Consider the following 6,539-nt stretch of genomic DNA (forward strand, 5'->3'; position numbering starts at 1 on the left):
GAGGATTAGCCCCTGCTCAGGCTTTCATATCTACTTCCTGGGACTTGAGGGTCTTAGAGCCACAGTCCGAGGTTCTTGTTCCTTAGAGCTTGCCTGAGTGTCCACTTGCAGGGATGAGCCCCTCCCCCACCGTTCTACATTAAAAAAAAATCTGCAGGGGAAGGCAAGGTTATCAGAGACAAGGTGACAGACAGCACAAGCTGGAATAAAGAGATGGTTTTTAGATGGAGTGTTCCCAGTTAGTACAGCCTGGCCCCATGTATGGCCCAAATGTACACATGGCATCCTTGTCCTTCAGAACACGTGTGGGCCTCTACAGTCCCTTCAGTCCTAGGATGCCTAAAGGAGCCCAAACTGACTCATTACACTTTTTTTTCCTCCGGCCTCTGTTACATGAGGATGGAGATTTGTCCTGGATGTAAGGCCTCAGGTAGGTGGTAAGGATCCAGGGTCACCAAGGAGGAAACAATAAGACTTCTGATACAAGACATACAAAAGCAGCCCTTGCCCTCAGCGCAGACTGGTTACCGGGATCGGCTGTGGACCAAAGGTGTCACCTCTGACTTGGGGTTGAGGTGACAAGGTGGGGGCTCAGAGGTGGCTTGGACCTCAAAGATGGATCTGAGAGAGTCAGGAGGGTGTTGTGAGTAATGACGAGGAGGGAAAACTTCAGACTGTGAGGAATCGCAGGGACCTGCCCCCTTTGCCAATCTTGAGAAGCCCGGGCCCTGGCATATCCAGAGTCAATACATCTTTGCTTCTGTCTCCTCTCTCAGGAAGGTGAGCCTGTACACCGTGTGGTACCACCACAGCCCAGAGGGGAGCAGGCATGCTAGCCAGAGGAGGCATCTATTTTCCATCAGGAATCCAGGTAAGCTGTCATGGTCAGAAATGAGCATGCAAAGAGGGCCCGTTCCCCAAACAGAAGACTGCATAAAGCATGTGTGCCCTTGTTCTGATGTCTGGGGATCCCTGAGTGGGGGGCTGCTGTGCCTGGCTTCCTTGGGCTGCATGACTTGGGTTGAGACCTCTGTCCGGAGTGATGACCTTGTTCCTAGGGTTGATATCAGGCCAGCATTGGCAGCCACGTCTAGAGAGCAGAAGGATTCTGCAGGGTGTGGACCTCCCCTGAGCACTGAATCTGTAGCAAAGAGCAAAAGGTTTGCACAGTCTGGGTATGACCCAGAGTCAGTGCTCAGGGACACCAAGGGCTTTACTTACTTCAGCTACCCCAGGAAATGTGGGAGTCTTTGTGGAGAAGTGCCCTGGTGGGAAGTAGGGGTCTCAAGAAGGAGGGCAAAGATGCACTTCAGGTGGACTTAGGGAACTCCTATCTCAGCAGAGATGAGCCCAGGTAATGCAAACAATAATAGGTCCAACCTATATTGTCTGCTCCCAGGGTCCGTGGAAGAGTGTAACAACCAGCTGAGGATTCTAATCTGAGGGATATTCAATGAATCTAAGCACACTGAGTTCTTTAGTCCATTCACTTTATTCTTCTAACTTCTATCTACACAGTTTCTTTTCTTCTCTCTTACTTAGTTCCTCTCAGTCCCTTCTGCTGTTATCTCTTCATTCTAGCTAGTTCTTTCCTTCTCTCCTCATCTTTGTTCTTTTTCAATCAATTCTCTCAGTGCTCTCAGAGAACCAGTTACGTATACCCACACAGTAACTCTTTGGTAAAGCAATGCGAGGCTTGAAGTTTTTGGGGTCGCAGAGAGAGGTGATAAAGATCCACACATAAAGCAATTAATTGTCAGCTTCCAATTACAACCCAAAAGGGGAGTGACTAAAGGGGAGTTCTCTGGTCGGGTCAACTAAAGGCTAAGATCAATTAGGGAATTTATGTGCTCAAACTATAATCTAGAAATGGCTAGGTAGAATGTTAGGAGTCAGTAAGTCACAAGAAAGTAAACTGTCTTTGGTGCCACTTTTCCCGCTCCTCCGGGCTGCAGCTGCTTTCTGATAGGGAGGGGGACATCTGTTAGGTGGCTAAGCAACCTCTGTCAGAGCCTGTAGTATTTGGTTAGTAAAAGCACTTTCACTCAGAGTAATTGCTGAGGAGAAAATCTAGGAATAGCACCTGGCTGAGGAGGAATAAAAACTTAGTTTGCACAAGAAAGAAGCTTGGCACCTATTGCCTGTCTGGCCTTGTAGGCAGTCTCCTTGGGTCAGTGGGAAGTAACTGCCTTAACTCAGTAACTAGCAAATGGCTAAAACCTCATCCCAGGAATATGAGCAGGAAATCTCTTAAGCTAGGGTCTTGCATAAATAACCCGGGAGAAGGTAAGGAGTTGAGGATTTAATTGGTAGTGGTTCTTTTCTCTATCTGTGGGTGAGAAGAGCTAATGTTTATTTCTCTGCATTTGTCCTTGGAAAAAAAGGTATCTTTGCTGAAATACTTTTGTTTGGAGAGTGTCCCTGGCCAGATATATGTTAATGAAAAATAAACACAGCTGGGGACAGTTGTCCAATTACCCCAAATGTATAGGGAAAGTTGTGCCCAAGACTGAGATGCAATAGTGAGATTACATGTACACATAACATGGAGATGCATGGTAAATGGGGAGAATCACAGCTGTTATTGCACAAGAAGTTTACAACAAGAGACAGCCAGTTCATTCAAAAGGCAGTAGTTCTCTAATGCCTTGCTTGATGGTTTCCTCTAACAGAAGCCTTAGTTCTGATAGATTGACCTTCTGAATTCTATTTTTAGTCACTGCTGTATACTCTCATGGACTTTCACTGCCAGTGGCTCTCAATACTCAGGACACGTGGCCAACCCTGGGATTCCCCTACAGGGGTTGATGGGGTGTGCCACTGTCTCTTGTCTGCTGAGAGGTTACAGGACCACCAGGTGTGGAAGTTCGCCAGAGTGGAAGATTTGTTGGAGCACAGTTCTTGGTTAAGCAGGCACCTGGGAAGTTCCAGGAAAGGATCCCAGGGGTGAGGGTAGGAGACTCCACTCCAGAGCACAAGACAGCTGCCTCACAAAAGATTTCCCCGAAGCACTGTCTCACAAACATTCAGGGGCAGGGCTGCAGGGCTGAGTCCCCTGCCCTGGTTCCAGGCAATAGTCTAAGGGAACTGAAGGGCCTGCTAAGAGCACCTTGACCTGGGTCTTCAGAGGGAGGCTGGAGTCTGTGAGGACTTCTGGTGAGAGCTGAGAGAGTCCCATCAGCCAAAAGCAGAGACCTGGCTACCTACCTGCCTTCCTGAGGGCTGTGGGAAAATGGAGGCACTTTGGGTGGATTCCATCCCCTCTCCTATTCTTTCTTTCTCACAGAAATAGTCTCTTGCCTTAAAGACCTTGGGCCCAGGGATCCCAGGGAAGCTCCTCGAACTAGCCCTTCATCAAGGTGAGAATTGGGCTGCTGTACTGTTCTAGCCCAAGTGAACTACACTGAATTGAGCTGGCTCTTTCAGTGCCCCCTGAAGAGGTGCCAGGAGGTGTGAGGTGACCTCACTGTCTTCTGGAACCTCTCAGAGACACAGAAACTTGGTCTGAGACTTTACCTCACGCAAGAAGAGGCATATACCGTGGGAGCTGGGCCTCCCCTTCTTTGAGCCTCTCAGAGGCACATGCACTACCAGAGTCCTTTGGCCACAGAGCACTTCCCAGGCAAAATCCTGTGACAGGTGCTTTCTGAGAGCTATGCCCAAGAATAGCTGTCAGAGTCCGCTCACCCTCTCTATTTCTCTCCTAAGCCTGTGAGTCTTCATCTCTGTGATCTACACCACGTCCTACCTGTGTTCCCAAGGACACTCAGCATGGATCCTACTGAGGACAGCCAGAGCTTCTTCAACCATCCTGACAGCACTCGGTCCCATAGGGAGGCAAGAGGCCTGGAGGGTGCCCAGGTCCCCATAGCTGAGGCAGGGGAGGCAGAGGCCACTGCCACCACCTCAGGGGCTGCATCTGTTGGAAGAACACTCAGTTCTCCCCAGAGTGCTCAGAGAGCTTCCTTTCCTCCCACTGCCATGGGCTCCATTGCAGGGGCACCATCTGCTGAGGCCTCTCACAACCAAGCTAACAAAGTGGCTCATGCCTAGTCTCCCCCACAGGATGTACTCAATAGAAAGGTAGTTGATTTGGTTCTCTTCCTGCTCCTCAAGTACAGGAGGAAGCAACTGACAACTAGGGCAGAAATTCTGTATACGGTCGTCAGAGATTATGAGGCACAGCACCCTGTGATCTTTACTAAGGCCTCTGACTGCATGAGACTGATGTTTGGCCTTGACATAACAGAAAGGGACCCCTGTGTCCATCCTACTCTCTTGTCCATGCTCTAGGGATCACCTATGATGGGATGCAGCATAGTTTCCCAGGCATACCCAAAACAGGCCTGGTAATAATCATGTAGTGCATTATCTTCATGAAGGACAACTGTGTCAGTGAGGAGGTATTGTGGTGTATATTGAATAACATGGGGCTCTATGCCGGGAGGGAGCATTTCATATATGGGGAGCCAAGGAGACTCATCACTGAGCATTTTGTGCAGGAAGGGTACCTGGAGTACAGGCAGGTGCCAGACAGCAATCCTCCCAGTCATGAGTTCTTATGGGGCCCAAAGGCTCATGCCAAAACCACCAAGGTGAAAGTGCTGTGATTTTTTGCCAGCGTTGTGAAGCAGGAACCCAGATCCTACCCCTTCAGTCATGCAGAGGCCTTGAGAGATGAGATAGAGAGGACGTAGGCCAGAGTCGCCCAGCAAATGATACCACTGCCCTGACCACCACACATTCTACTTCACTGGCAGTTTTCGACCAACATCAGGTCAGGCAGAGTCAGAGATCTAAGGACTGTATCCTCATTGGAGTGCTGATGGGAGGAGGGTGTGATCAATTTTCTTCCTGTTCTCACTGGGTGACTTGGGCATTCTTGGCATTTCAAAATGCTGATACTTTTACTGCAAGGTTCACTAGCTGGAGATGGTTTCAGTTTACGAATGTTGTTGTTGATCCACTTTAGAAGAATTGTATCATTTTGTAAACAATTGAGAATGACATATCTTATTTGTGATGTGTCTCAAGATACTGTGGCATTCTAATTGGAATTACACAGGCAATGGGAAAGAACTTGTCATTTTCATGAAAAAAAATAAAATAAAATTATTCTTGATTGTCTTACTAGTTTTGGTCTCCTGTTCTGGTTAACTAGTGAAAATGAAAGCTAAAGTAAGGTGAATGCAATCTCTTCCCCAAACCTTCACAGAGCGAATACCTGCTCTGTGAAAGGACCTGTGTTAGCAGTGAGATGTAGGAAAAGGCTGATCTACCCATTTTCATGAAAAAGTCAACTTCAACAGCAACAACCTTGTCAAGAAGAAAGTGAGAATTATCTTTAGATCACAAATGTAAATACAGGAAGTCTGCAGAGAGGTCCCCTAGGGTGAGCAATTCCATGTCAGTGGTATAAGCCAAGGCAGGACCAGACCCTTGGGGGTTGTGAATGACCTGGGGCTGAGAGAAGGGAAAACTGCTCTTATCTGTTGCTGTTGCTGGTGGACTCAGGCTTGGGTGTCTGTAGCTAAAGTTTTCCTGTGTCCTGGCCTGCCAGGGGTGGGGATAAATCTCTCCTACTCTCATCCCACAAGTAAACACACAGAGGCTTATATTAATTATAACTGCATGACCATGGCTCAAGCCTTTTGCTAGCTAGCTCTTATATCATAAATCAGCTCATAACTATTAATCTATGTATCGCCACATGTTCCATGGCTTTACCTGCGTCCCATTGCATGTTGCTCCTTGGGTGGCTCGCTGGTGTCTCCTGACGCAGCCTTCTTCTTCCCAGAAATCTCCATGTTTCTTATCCTGCCTCTACTTCCTGCCTGGCTACTGGCCAATCAGTGTTTTATTTATCAGTCAATCAGAGCAACACATTCACAGCATACAGAACATTCCACAGCAGGTGTCACTCAGTGATTGGACACTTGGATAACACATACAACTAGGGAGGTTGTATGTCTCATCACCTCAAAACACAAAGCCAAAATGTACAGAGAGGAATCATTGTCCTGGTTCTAAGAGTTACAGATGAACACAGCACATGTAGGGCATGGTTTGCCCCCACCCTCTGCAAGGGATTCTTGAACCTTGTGGTAGAATTATGGGAATGTGAGACCTAGAACTCCTAGGCAGGGCCTCTTCGGCATCCCTAGTCAGGAGAGACAGAGCTGACTGCCAAGAAACTTTAAATGCTTGTAATGTGTATTGGTGTTGTGCCTGCATGTTATGTGTACCGCACATGACCATGGTGTCCCCAGAGGACAGAAAAGAGTACCAGATTTCATGGAACCAGAGTTACACATGGTTGCAAGTCTCCATGTGAGTGCTGTAAACTGAACCTTGCTCCTCTGCAAGAGAAGCAAGTGCCTAGTAAAAGCTGTAGATGTAACTGTCTTGTTAAATAAGAAACATAGGGCCAAACAGAGTTAATAGCCAAGAGGTCAGAGCAATAGCTGAGGAGCTGAAAACCTTACCCTTCACTGCTGCTGCTGTCTTTCTCTCTGTAATAGACCTACTTCCTGTGTCCT

General features: G+C 47.8%; 1 pseudogene; it reads left to right on the plus strand.

Annotated features, from left to right (window-relative positions):
* The first annotated feature begins 776 nt into the window (after window positions 1-776).
* On the plus strand, window positions 777-5,096 carry LOC118574124 (annotated as a pseudogene).
* The last annotated feature ends 1,443 nt before the right edge of the window (window positions 5,097-6,539 follow it).

Source organism: Onychomys torridus, chromosome X (genome assembly GCF_903995425.1).
Source record: "Onychomys torridus chromosome X, mOncTor1.1, whole genome shotgun sequence".
In the NCBI taxonomy this organism is placed as follows: domain Eukaryota; kingdom Metazoa; phylum Chordata; class Mammalia; order Rodentia; family Cricetidae; genus Onychomys; species Onychomys torridus.